This window comes from Thamnophis elegans, chromosome 2, assembly GCF_009769535.1.
Source record: "Thamnophis elegans isolate rThaEle1 chromosome 2, rThaEle1.pri, whole genome shotgun sequence".
In the NCBI taxonomy this organism is placed as follows: Eukaryota; Metazoa; Chordata; class Lepidosauria; order Squamata; family Colubridae; genus Thamnophis; species Thamnophis elegans.
Window position 1 is genome coordinate 72,386,175 of NC_045542.1, and position 14,367 is coordinate 72,400,541.

A 14,367-nucleotide genomic window follows, 5' to 3' on the forward strand; every position below is an offset into this window, starting at 1 on the left:
CTCCCAGGGCTTGATGATCTCAAGCTCTGCAGTCTTGACAAGCAATTACCTGCACCTGGACCTGGATTCAGGGGACAAGAGCGTCTCCTCCAAAAAACCTTTGGCCAAATTACCCGACCCTCTCCCATTTGCTAAAGAGAGTTGATCACACGTGGGAATCAACCCACCGCCCACCGCCCGCTAGCAGGTTCCCTTCTCTTAACCCTTCCCCATCCCCGCCTCAGACAGGAGGAGGCGCTCGTCTCCGACATGGTCGTGTTTATGGTAATAGCCGCCGCTAGATTTTTTTTTTAAGAAAAGAAAAGTTGAGGCGGCTCTAATATTACCTGTATTACAGTAGCACCGGCACAGGGGAGGAGTGAAGGAAGCAACCTAGGAGACAGCGGTGAGAGGAGGAGGAGGAGGAGGAGCAACAGCCGCGGGCGGAGCGGCGCTGCAAGACTTTCTGGCGAGAAGTGCTCGGCACCGGAGCCTTGGCTAGCTGGCGGCCCTACTTTCCCTGGAAGCGAAAGCCCGGGAAAAAAGAAGTGGCCTCGATTTCTCTAGGGACCAGGCTAAGCGGCGGCAACAGCCCCGCCCCTTTTCGGGTGTGTGTGTGTCTTCCTCTGAAGAAAGAAAGGGGGGGGGAGAGGAGAAAGGGGGGGGGAGCCGACGCCGGCTTGCTTATCAGAGGAGGAGGAGGAGGAGGGACGGACGGCGGCCAGCCAGGGCTGTCGCGTGTTGCCTGCAACATTCGAAAAAGCTCTTCTCTCCCCAGCACGCGCCGCTCCTTCCTCCTCGTTCCCCGCGCCGGCTGAGGATGCGAGGCTCCCGCCCGCCCGGCTTCTTCGCTCCCGTTTCCCAGCTCGCCGCGACCCCTCGTCCCAGCCCGCCGTGCCAGCTGCTGGGCTGGGCGGGGGGTTGCTGAACTCTTTCTTTGCATGGGGTGACCGCCGCCTTCGCCTCCGGCCTCGGTCCGTCTCTCCTCCGCTGCTTGCGCCTTCTGCCGGGAAAGATGCCCCGACAGGAGCTGCCTTTGCCCGAAGGCTGGGAGGAAGCTCGCGACTACGACGGCAAAGTCTACTACATCGACCACGCTAACAAAACCACCAGCTGGGTCGACCCGCGGGACAGGTGAGGAAGGACGGGAGCCGGAGGAGGCCGAGCCAGGAGCCCCGGGGTGGAGCTTGCCGCTCTACGGGCGACAGGTGCCTGAAGCAGGCTGCCCTGGTGGGGATAAGAGGGGAAGAACTTGGCCGCTGAGAGTATGTGTGCATTTGGGAAATGCGTGTGTGTATTTGTCCGCTCGTCGTTAGGTCGCTTCTCTCCCCCCCCCCCCCCCATTGTTCCTGGTAGGTCAGGGCGGCGATCTCTGAAAATTGGGGCCAGTATTAGTGTAGGTAGCTCTAGACATATGACCACAATTGAGCACAACATTTCCGTTGTTAAGTGAGACATTTCTCACAGACAATTTGCCCCATTTTAGGACCTTTCTTAGCACAGTTGTTAAGTGAATCATTGCCCTTGATGTTAGCAACCTGGTTGTTAAGTGAATCTGGCTTTCCCCATTGTGGAAAAGTTGCAATTGCAACAGGGTAATCACATGAACTTGGGACAGAGCAGTGGTCATGAGTATGAACCAATTGCCAAGCATCTGAATTTTGATCACAGGACCATGGTGATGCTGGAACAGTTGTAAGTGTGAAAAACGGTCGCAAGTCACTTTTTTCACTGCTGTTGGAACTTTGAACGGTCACTAAATGAACTATTGCAAGTCGAAGACTATCTACCTCTGGGATGGCTGCACAAGAAGCTGTTTTGAGTAGGAACATACCTAGCAATATTGGTAAAAGAAAGCACTTTCTGAGTTTATGCAAGTGCTTTGCTCTTGGCTTCATTAAACATACAACAACTGGACAAGGGGGGGTCTGGGAACATGAACATTATTCAAATAAGCCAAAAGCCAGAGTGTTTAATAAGTGGGAAACTTCGAGAGATTCCATCCTATTCAAGTGTATTTAGGAGAAGGATCAAATCTTTCATTTGTGGTCTTAATTGGTGTGTATTTTAATTGTTGTATATCCTGCAAATGATCCATCACTGACATTCTAAACCCAAGTTGGAGAGGGGCTTTAATTTTTTCACTAATTTTTATGTTTAAATGACCTCTGCACTTCAGGCTTTCCTCATCCCATTCCTTACTTTTTTTCATTTCCAAGAAGCAGGATAGAGTCAGGGTGTTCATTCCATTCCCTTTAGCAGACTTTCATGTCTAAACAGAGATTTGAACGATACATTGCCAACGTCTAACCTGCTTCCTGAAACCATGCAGAGATATCTTAAATATGCTGACCCACATGGTTGATACATTTAAATGGCATTGGTGGAATGCTTACACAGACAAAGGGCATCATGTCAAAGTTCAGGTGGAAAGCCTGTGTAATTTGAACATAGAAGCTGCCATCGGCTTGCTACACAGTTTCTTTTGTTACTTTTTTGAATGATTCATTATGTTTTTGGTCTGGTGGGAAATACCTAAGGTGGGGTAGGGAGTGTTTTGGAGTGCAAAAGCTCAATATAAATCCAATATTCTAAGTCCACTTTATAGTACAGTATTTGCTCTTGGCCCAGGGAGATCTGTGAATGGACTCCACTGTTAACTTCCCTGCATGAATTTTTTTTTTCTGTTATGATTACACCACATGCTTAGAATTCAGCAAAGGTATGAAAGTCAAGTGATCCATTATGTAATCTATCTTATTTCCTGGAGCCTTCAGTAATATATTGGTAGCTATTCAGGCAGTATCCTTAAAACCATTAACTCCTTTCTGCATTTCATACGGTGAATCCTGAAATTTAAATTGGCTCCCATATACTTATGCAAATCAAAGGCTAACTGGAATGGTGCTAGTCAGGACTAGCCTCCTCCTCCATTTTTTAGACTTGTCAGAACACAGAATTGCACCTGCTGAACTAAAGGTGTGTCTTAGGAAACTGGTGGTGGAATTAAACAGGTGCATAAAACTTGTTTGACTCCCCAGTTATACTTGAGGCAACTCTATTTTTTTTTTGAAAAAGCTGTTTTCTTAAGTAGCTACATTTGTACATCTTAAATAAATACATTTGGTATTTAACTAAAATAACTACAATAGATTATTCTTCTTTAGACACTGTTGTTAAAAGCAGAACAATATTATATCTGAAGAAGTATTTAAACTACCTTGAATTTCACTGCTTGCTATGCAGATTTAGAGATGTAAATTTTCATTATACCTGTGATTCTTGCTAGGGTGAGTGGGGTATGCATTTGCCCCTCTTGTCTTATTAATGATATACTTTCAGTGTGGGTAAAATTGTTGCTCCATGCATTCTTGAGTATTCTTTAGCTTCTTTGCTATCTTCTTTAAAATATACCAACTATACTTTTAATCATTATATTTTTCATTTGTGCTCTTGGTGTGGGATATATTTTATTAAAAATATTTTATTCAAAATAATAAGATGCTTTTGTGAAAGCGTGTTTAGCTAAAATATTGGCATTTGATCCAGAGCAACTTTTAAATTAACAGAAACATGATCTTCAAATGTAGAAGAACGTATGTGTATATTGAATGTATATTGATACTCAAGATTGAGTAGATTGAGTATTTGTGCAACATTTGTTGCTTCCTTCCCCACCAAATCTATTATAAAATAGTCAGAATGAATTTTATTCTTCTCTGATCTGACTTACCACATCTTTAGTTTGTATAAATGGGAAGAAGGTATAATACTTTTTCACATCTTACATAAAGGCTATGTGAAAGATAATGGACAAACTTCTAGATTTCATGGTTTCTCTGCAACAATATGGAAATCCAGCAAGCTGAACAAGATGTGAAATGGTGGCTCAGGGATAATATTAATTGCTAATATTTTCTGTGCCATTTACTGATATGACCTGTGTATTCAAATAAAAAAGGTTCTTTAGAACAGCCTCACTTATGTTGCTTGTTTTAAACAACCAGATGACAGTTATTAGTAATGAAAAATGATCATCTAGTAAAACTACTTCCTGTTCAAACTTCTGTTAAGTTGTTGCCAGAATAAAATCAAGGCACCCAAGGTATATCATAATACTGATATGACTACAATTAAAGAACAATGTTTTTAAAAGAAAGTATTGAACTCTAAATGTCCAATTTAATAATACTATCTGTAACGTATTGTGTTGGAGTGTTTAGTTCAGCAGATTCCTGTTCTAGCCAGAAATCTTGAGGTTATTTAAAGTTTGTGGCATCTCTGATTTTGATAGAGTACAATTATTACTTTAGTATGTTCTGTGGTGTCATGATTATGTTTTTTGGGTTTCAATATTATAGCCACTCACTTCCCTTTTCTGGGAATTTTTTCCATAATGAATAAAAATCTGAATGTATTCTTGGATTGCAGAACATATTTAACCAGATCCACAGCTTGACAACTGACATTCCTAGATGATAAGATCAGAATGTAGTTGCTCCATGTTTCTGACTTACAGTATTATAAACATGAAAGCAAAAAAATTATTAGAGAGAAGTGATATTGCTTTGTATGTGATTTACAGATAAAGTATTAGAAATGTAGGTTACAGTAATTCCAGAAAATATTTGGGATAGAACTAAAATGTGTATCAAATATTTTATGTGATACTCTCATTACTGTATTTCGGTTTTAGATAATGAACTAAAACACATTGATTCAGACATAGTCATTTTTATTTTAAAATTAATGCTATGCTGTCCACATTTTGTGGTGAATAAGAATTTAGTATTAGAAGGACATATTAAATTCTAAAAACCTGTTAAATCAACATTGTTAAGAAAATACCAACTATCATAATCTAATGGAAAAGGTGGATGTGAGAAAACATGGTTGACCAAAGTTATTCAGTGAGTTCATTGAAGGATTTAACTAGAGTCCTAAGCACTACATTTCTGTGCTTACATAGACATAGTGCATTAAATTGCACAGGTATAATAGAGCCAAATTGTTGTCTGATATATTGGGTGTGCTATATATTTAACACAGGGGTCTGTTGTGAGCAGAGAGCCATGTTTTGCTAACATTGTTTCTTTTATATCTTTTGGGAGAAAAATGTGAAATATTAGGATGTAGACAAAAGTCCAGATTGCTAAAAAAAATACTTTCTTTGTGTGATTTAGGGTTTATGAAGTCATCATATATGTCACATCATATATTATGATGACTTCATAATCCCCAAATGCTAAATGTGTTTAAAATACAAGTAGGTAGACTTTGTGTAAAAACAATAACTTGCTGCTTTGTTTTATGATTCTGTTCTGTATGGACATAGTTCTTTAACATAGTTCTATTGCTGTTGCTATTGCTAACATCAGATCAAGGAACTATCTAGCTTGGAACATCCAGTTGAATGGTATTTCAGTATTTCATATTTCAGATAGAATTTTCCTGTTTTAGATTCATATGCTTATTCTAGAATATGAAACACTTAAAACTTTTTTGAGAAAATTAAGCTAGAAATACACTAACTGCAGCACCAGGCCATACTTACATTGCATTCCTAAGGCTACTTCCATTGTCCAAGGGTCATAATGTTTCCAAAATCAGAATGTTGCTCCATAACATGTATGAGCAAGTATGTGTGTACATAAAAGATCTAGCTTTCTTTAAGCACTGAACGTGGAAAAAGTATATTCTCTGTAGGTAGAACGATGTACCATTTTCACAAAGTTAAGGGTATCAGGATTCCCTTTTTTGACTATTAACTACTGAAATTCTTTTTTCAAGCTGTGCTTGAAAACACTCATCTAACTGTTTCAGCAGTATTTCCAACTCTATGTGATAATTCCTACTAGGCTTTTTGTGATCTTGACAACATTATCCTTTCAATGGGGAAACAGAGATTCGAATTGTAACAATCAAAATCCAGGTTTTCTTTAAAAAGTGAGAATTTTGCAGTCCATTCAGCCTCTCTTCCAACTTAATATTCTCCAGATGTTTTGAATTCCAGTTCCTATTATTTCTGACTATTCAGGCTTGTACTTCAAAATATCTGGAGAGCATTGGAAGCTTGGAAGTAGAGGCTACAGATCTTTGGTAAACCCATCTCAAATCTGAGGATGAAAAGTTATAAGCATGGTGCTATCTTCCGGCTCTCTTGGTTTTAAGTTTACCATAACTAGATGTTATTTTCTGGTACAGTAACCAGAGACTACCCTGAGAAGCAAACTGTGGGAACATTGTCTGCTTAGAGACTATTTGGCAGTCAAAAATGGTAAGCTTAAAGCAAGGCACAAAGTGTTGTTTCCAACTGGTACACACAGGTGTGTTTAATAGTAAACCAAGCCTATGGACTGTTATATTACCCAACTAGGCTCAATATATGCATCATATGTGACACATTGTTCTACCGGTGTTAGAACCATTTCTTTACAAGCATTTAAAAAAATGATTCCTGGGTTCTTATAACAAACATTAGTTAGCAGATATTTATAGAATATTATTGTTATGTAGAAAAATTGAACAATCCCAGTATTCATATTATTTACCAATCAGATTTTTGAGATATCATGGATATATTTGTAAGAAGAAATTTAAATCAATCCCTACTTTGAATTTAGTAGATGAAGAACTAAAACTTCTAAGGATTTCTAAAACTTGTCTCAGTTTCCCTTACATTTTTTTTTACTTTTTAAAATGGTAACTTAAAAGTTGACCAAAGTTTTTTGGGGGGGCAGACAAGGGAAGGAGACAAGGATGAAAAATGCATCAAAGTTTGCATTTATTAGCAAAGTTCCTGAAACTCCAAACCCTCTATTGAACCTTTAGATCAGTTTGAGTAATTATCAGGAATAATAGAGTTGAGGGGGAATTACCGCCAGGGAAATATGACTATTTTGGGGCTAAGAATCCAGTAAAAGTGTTGCATTCAATCTCTGTATGAAGTTCTATTCAATGTAATATTTTTAATATTAGTTATTTAAAAGCCATACTTTAAAAAGTGTACAAAGCATAGATGGAATATAAACTGAATCATGTTCTTCATATGTTCATATTAAAAAATGGATTTCTTCATTTTTCAAGATTGTCAAAAGTTTTTGCATATGTTTCAGGCTGTCTTCTTTTTATGGACAAATGCATTTTACAACCATCTTATAGACCTACATCTGGGAGTCTAGTGACTGAGGTGAACATTGTTTTGTTGGTGGTTAGCTATAATTTAATCTGGCCTTCACAGAAGGCTGGAGAAGTTGCCATCCTTGGTTAGTGCGCCTCTGAGGGAAAAGATTCACATGAGTGCAGTTGGCTGCCTTTGCTTCGTTACCAATCAAGAAGGGCAACAGATTGGGAAGGTCTGCAGCTGCATAAGCTCCAATTCTGCCAAAAAGAATAATGAGAGTAGTCAAGAAAAGGAACAAAAGCTGAGGAGAGATGCCCTACATCTCTGAGATTTTTTCTTTACACTCTGGGTTTTCATTTGCAAATCAGCACGATTCTGTTTGTTGTTTGTGCTTCTCACTGAACTTTTTTCCCCCCATGGATCTCTTTCTTTGGAAATGTTCATTTATTTAGCCAAATTTAATTGCATACCATCGAAGCATCATTTAACAGCTAGATTTTTATTTTAGTTTTAGTTTTAAGTGATGTATATAACAGCAGTTTGATAACTACATAAAACTCATACACAGTGTATAATGTTTTTGCAAATTAAGTGGCTGGAAGAGGGGAGAAAGTAATTAAGTAAAGTGAGCTTTTTTTTGAAACTGATTAGGGGTCTTAATATATAAATAACATTATATTCCTTACTTTAATGTAATAATATGTATATATATATATTGTCCTTAGTTACAACATGTAATATTCATAATTTCAGAATTCAGCTCCCCTTTGGTTTCAATTTGCTAATCATTATTTTATTCTTCAAGACTGAGAATTATTTCATTGCACAATACATAATGCAACAAGATATGTATAATATTGTTTTGATAGTTTTACCTATGACAAGCTCCTACAGAAAAATGTTGACAGTAGGTCTTAAATCTTAGGTTGGGTGGGTGAGTAAATTGGATTTTTCACCATATGTTGACCAATAGAATAATTGGTCTTTTTAGGCTTTTCCTTAAAAGTTTTTTTAAAACTTGCCTTGCCTTAGTGTTTAAAAATTTCCATTGTACTAAGAGGTAGCTGCTGTATATAAACATGGAGTCAACCTCCCTCTCGCAGTGATGATGTTACCTAGTTGGGTAATGAAACCTCTGCAAGCAAGCAAGCAAGCAAACTTAGGGAACATCAACTGTTCAACCCTAAGTTACATATATTCTCTTCTATTGGATCGCTACTCATCATGCTACTATCATTCTGTGTGCCCCATTATCCATTACATTATTAATTTTGGCAAATGTTATTTTTGCCTGATTCAATCTGTATTCAGAAATTTCAGTCTGGTTTATAATAGTTCTATAATAATTAACCTAAAGAATTGCAAAACGCAGAGAAAATAGACAAAAGATAAATTTAAAGTTAGACCACATTTAAAATTAATGAAATATTTCAAGCCATTTTAAAATACTTAGCTTTCTTTTCAATTAAGTTGTTGTCAAACCCACTCTGCAAGTAGGCACCATGGTCTGAAATTATGTTCAGAAAGACAAGCATGGAGCATGAGAAACAGGCCTAAAGAGTGTGCGATATGATGGAATAAGGAGACATGAAGAGTTTTTGAAGAGGCAAATAGGTTAACATACTGTGTTAGACATATCTAATAAAAATATTTGTGGGAATAACACCTAGTGTTGTAACAACTCCATCCTCTTCCCCAAACAGGCACCTTCAATAGTACTTAGTAACAAGCTTTGAGTGATACACCTTATATTTTTCTATTGACACTTGGCACATGAAGTCATTCTATCATGACGTACAGCCAGGTATTACTTGTACAAAATGATATCTTTCATAATACATAGTCACCTATTCTTTTAAAACTTGATTTTGAATGGCTGCTTTATCCAATATTTCCCAATCCTAGTATTTTCTAGTGAGATGTCCTCTTTATTTTTTTCCTTCTATTTTATATTTTTTATTGTTGGTCCCACTTATTTATGTATTTGTGCATACCACTACCCATAAAATCAATTGGAGCAATGTACAAATAATAGGAAAAGATAATAGTAAAATAATAGTAAAAATCACAATACATTTTAAAAAGTCAGCTGATATTGATATTTTTAGGACAGGTAAAAAGCCATTCAGAGTCTTCTAAAACTGTGAGATTGGTGGCATATAAATTTAATTAAAAAAAAATAGGAAGCAGATATATTATCAGTGGGCAGGATTAAAGGAAAACTTTATCTTACATAAGCATTAATCAGTTTTCACAAATGTCCTTTATAACCACCAATATATGTTATTTGGAACAGCAAAGAGTCCGGCATCATATTCATGTACTTTTGGTTACGGTAGTGATAGGAGCAAAGAATATTGAAATACAAGTGGAGTGGGTTATAGTTTGCATAGGTTTGTAAGATGGAAATGTTCCCACTCTCTTGCTACAAAAAGTTGGCAATGCAAAGCTGTCTTTGAACCGGTTTCCAAGTAACATGCTTACTTTGTCCAAAACTCTGCAAATTGGAGAAGGGAATGCTTCCTATAAACTGCCCATTCACCAAATTGTATGAATTATAATGCATCCCAGGCTTCTGGAGTTAGTTCACTTCACAGCAGTGAAACATGTTATTCCTTAAGTTTAGTACAACAAACATTCCTCCGTTCAGGGTACATAATGCACATGTATTTCCTTTACGAAAGAATGCAAACCTGTCTGTCCACATTTTATTATTGTATTATACTTCTCACTGACCCAACCAATACATTGCTGGAATTCAATATGGTTATTCTTTGAAAATCCAGAGTATTTCTTGGGACTTTTATCAGTGAGAATGATTTTAGTATTTGTATTCCTCAATTATTTCTGTTTCTCTGTTAACCCTATGTATATTTGTTCTTTTCTATTGCGTAGATACGATGGCATTTGTACAGCAAAAATATAAACCTTAGAAATTATAAATTGCGAGGAATTAGATGAATTGCAAGTATTTTATGGAAAAACATGAATTTTGAGATATACTGTATTTTTCAGAGTATAAGGCGCACCCTTTTCTCTCAAAAAAGAGGCTGATAATCTGGGTGTGTCTTATACACTGAATGCAGCATTTTTGCCTCCCGAAATGCCGCCCCCTTTACCAAAATTGCCATGCATAGCCTTATGGAGGCTTTCAGAAAGCTTCGGGGGCTGGGAAGGGCAGAAATGAGCAAAAAGTGGGCCATTTTTTGCTTGTTTTTGCCCCCCCCCCCCATCCCCAGGAGCACTCTACAAGCCTCCTAAAGGCTATTCATGTTTTTTTTTAAAAAAAAAACAGGCCAATTTTTGTGAAAATGGGCCATTTTTGGGAGGTTTGCAGATTGTAATTTTTTTTTTAATTTGCCTCTTCAAAACCTTGGTGTGTCTTATACTCTGGTGTGTCTTATACTTTGAAAATACGGTAATATCATTTTTTAAACTTTTCAGCCTTTTGGTGAAGACTAAGTAGGGTGATTGAACTCAATTATTGTTGTAGTTTTTTCCATTGTGGTAGCATACAGTAATGTAATTCCATTTGTTTATGTTTATGTTCTGTTTCATGAAGCTAGTTGTTATTTATAAAATATAATGACACAGGAAAAAAAGTTGCATTGATTTTGTTGCATTGAACTCTAAAGCTATGAAATGCTTTGGATCACCCCAGATCTTAAAGTACATGGTTTTTTTTCAACATTACTGCCAAGCTGATATTATTGTTGTAAGATGTGGCTATGTAAGAATGGCTTAAAAGATGTATCACTTTAAAGACTTTATGCTTGCCTTTGTACAAGATCTTGCCTAAACATCTTAATAATTCTTTAAGCATATTCTAACTTATTTTTGGAGTTCTACAATTGTTAAAAATCATGCTAATTAGGTGGAAGTTACTTTAAAGAGTGTAAACAAATTGTCTTTTATTATTTAGTGAAATGATACGCAGGAAATCCTTACTTACCAACTGCAATTGGCATTGGCAACTTGGTTGCTCAGGGATGCAGTCATAAAGTGGAAAAACTCATGTAACATGCCCATCTTACGAAAGCAGTTCTGCAATTGTTAAGTGAATCACCATGGGTCATTAAGTGTAATATCGCATGACCGACATCACTTCATGCCAGTTTTTCCATTGACTTTGCTTGTCAGAAGCTGGCTGTGAAGTTTGCTAATGACAATCATATGATTACGGGACTCTGTGATCATTATAAATGTGCACCAGTTTCCAAGATCCTGAATCATGATCACATAACTGCGGGGACACTGCGACTTCGACAATTGTTCACATGTTTCTCTTAAACAGACACTGAATAAGCAATTAGTAAGTGAAGATTACTTCTATATCAGGATAGATTGCTTAGGTGGAAAAAATCATGTTGTAATTGGTAAAATATTTAATATTTATAGAATATATTTTGATGATCAAGATGTGTCCCCTGCCCAAAAAACCCTAAAAGATTAAACTTTGAAGTTGTAGCCATTATAAACTCAGTGTTCTATGGGCTTCCATGAAGCAGTTTCTCTATATATACTAGGTTAGATACGATGGTTTAGATCTCAATGTAATGCGATTTCACATGTATACTGTTTTTTCTTTAATTTCTCTGTAAAATAGGATAAGTTAAGTACATTGACATATAGTGGAGGTACACCAAGGGGAGGAGGAGAGGGATAGAAGAAGATGGGTAGAGAAGGCGGGAGAGAGGATGGGAAGGAGGGTGAGAAGGAAGGGGCGGGAGTGGATCAGGAGAGAGGAGTGGTAGAGGGGAGGGGAAGTAGGGTAGAGGGGGAGGATGGAGGGAAGATAGAAAGTTGGAAGGGGGTGGAAGAAAGAGGTGTACGGAGTGTGGAAGAGGTATATTGGGTTTCTATTTTTTTGGGTATTGTTGACAAGAGGAATTGCTGCGATTATTGTTTAATGTTGTATGGCCCCGGCTATGCACAGTATATATGTGAGTGTATGAAATGAAAATGGAAATAATTTTTTTTCCACAACATGAAGCAGTTTCTCTGAAAGTGTTATATAGGCAGAAAACAAAACATCTGTAGGGAGAAAATGTACTTCATATGCTACATCAAAATAAAATATTGTGATCTGTGTCATATTTCTGTAAACCATAGATCTTATGTGGTATAAACACCACTTGTTTCAAAAAAAAGGAAAGGCAGAATGGTCTTGTATTCACAGATGGCTAGGAAAATGCATAAAAATATTTCCTTGGTGGTCAAAAGACTGGAGGGATCCTTCAAAGTAAAAAAATAGCTTTCACCAGTATCTAATTGTTAATAAAGTCCAAAACATGTACTAAAGCAGTTTCAAATTTTGCCTTTATGTTTAATGGAAAATGAGATTTAAGAGGTTTCTGAAAGATTTCTTTTTTATCTTCTTACAATCAGCTGCATATTGACTAGATCAAAATTCCATCCTTGTACTGCAAAAAATGTTTATTTTACACATACAATTTTTTTATGCAAGTCTTTAATGGAACATAATTAGACTTACATATTTCATAAATAGTAGTCATGCCTTCCTTCCTTCCTCCCCCCTCCCTCCCTCCTCCATTTTCCCTCATTGGTGATTTTTAAAAGATACCCAACTTTAGAAACAACCTTAGATTTGAGTAGAAGTACCAATTAATGGTAGCTATCAGCAGCCAATAAACATTTCTGCATTTAACGCCCACATAAGGCCTTCAGGCTGAATAATGCTGGAAAAACTGGCTTCACAGTATTTTGTTCCCAGGTACAAAGTTGATTCTCACCTGGTGGTATTTAAGTTTTAATATTTTTATTGTAAAAGAAGCCATCATTTTTAAATAAGTACTTGGTTTAATATTGTAATTGGAATAAATATAAAAAGTTTGAAATTGGCTACCATTTCTTGGTCTTGCAAATTGGAGAGTGATTCTCGAGTTACTTTCTACTGTACAATATCATTTATTTAACTATTAAAATTTAATTATGAGTCCTTTTTCCAATAGTACATTCTAATGTTTCCCAATAGTTGAAATTGAGAAGAGCAGTACCTGTATGAACCACCTAGAAAAGTTTATAATATTCTCAGAGACACAGCTGCTTTTTTTTTCTTCATCTAAGGATAATAGAGATCTGATTGACAGCAAGAAGTGTGGCATGCAGATTAGTCTCTACATAGACTGGTCTATGTTTAGAACAAGAAAATCCAGTTGACCATATAGCACTTTTTCTTTGGTTGTTCAATGCTAACTAATAAAAATTATGACCTGCAGAGGTCTCCTACATCTGGCTTGGATAAAATAAAACACTACAGGTTGAGCAGCATATTAATGACAGAATGTTCTGAAATGGTGGACTCTTTCTTCCAGTAGATGCAAATAGGTATTCAAAAAATACTTGCAGCAAGAGTGAAGTCATCCACTGCTACTTCCTGAGATGCATCCAATAATACCTTCTATTTCTATTCAACTAGAAATATAAATTAGTATCAATAATCACTGATGAGACATCCAGAAGAAATAATGCTTTGCATCTCTTAGTGGAGATCATCAATTGGAGCCAACAATACCTAGTCTGAACTTTAGTTACATTGGGTCAATGTAATTACGATCAGCAGGATTTGATCAAGTTTTTCAATAAATTTTTTGTATTATCATAAGTGATACATTCTTTTTTATAATAATTTTATTAAAAAGTACAATTACAATAGAACTAATATAAAATAAAAATAGGTGCAAAAATAAAAATAGAAAGAAAAAGAAATAAGACTATATATAGTTAAGAAATATATAAAAGATGACTTCCCTGTTCATCATAGCAGGTATAAATAATTTCAGTAATTTATCACCTTCTCCTAAAATAATGATCTCTTCTTCCCAAAACCCAACTTTTACCTATAAATAAAACCTTAAACCCCCTGTAATTCATCCCTGATGTCAGCAAAAAATTATTAAGGATTACCAAAAATAACATATCTATTTTAACCTTGATCAAATAAACCAACTTATATTTGTTCCTTTTACTTCTAACAATCTTGATCTGTGGTATCTCCAAACAGTGACATAGAATTTGATTTTACTTTCTTGATTTGTTATTTGTATATACAGGTGAAACCCAAAAAATTAGAATATCGTGCAAAAGTTCATTTATTTCAGTAATGCAACGTAAAAGGTGAAACTAATATATGAGATAAGACTCATTATATGCAAAGCAAGATAGTTCAAGCCGTGATTTGTCATAATTGGGATGATTATGGCTTACAGCTCATGAAAACCCCAAATCCACAATCTCAGAAAATT

The 14,367-nt window shown here is 36.4% G+C and overlaps 1 protein-coding gene across 2 annotated transcripts in view; it reads left to right on the plus strand.

Moving 5' to 3' along the window:
* Positions 1-405: 405 nt before the first annotated feature.
* WWC1 (WW and C2 domain containing 1) overlaps positions 406-14,367 on the plus strand; it is a 94,354-nt gene continuing 80,392 nt past the window's right edge. Inside the window, exons 1-2 of one of the 2 annotated variants that reach the window (XM_032210642.1) lie at positions 406-587; positions 758-1,113. The gene's annotated coding sequence lies outside the window, so the exon portion shown is untranslated. Of the gene's footprint in view, positions 588-643; positions 1,114-14,367 lie in introns of those variants that run through there. The other variant, XM_032210641.1, reaches the window with a different exon arrangement.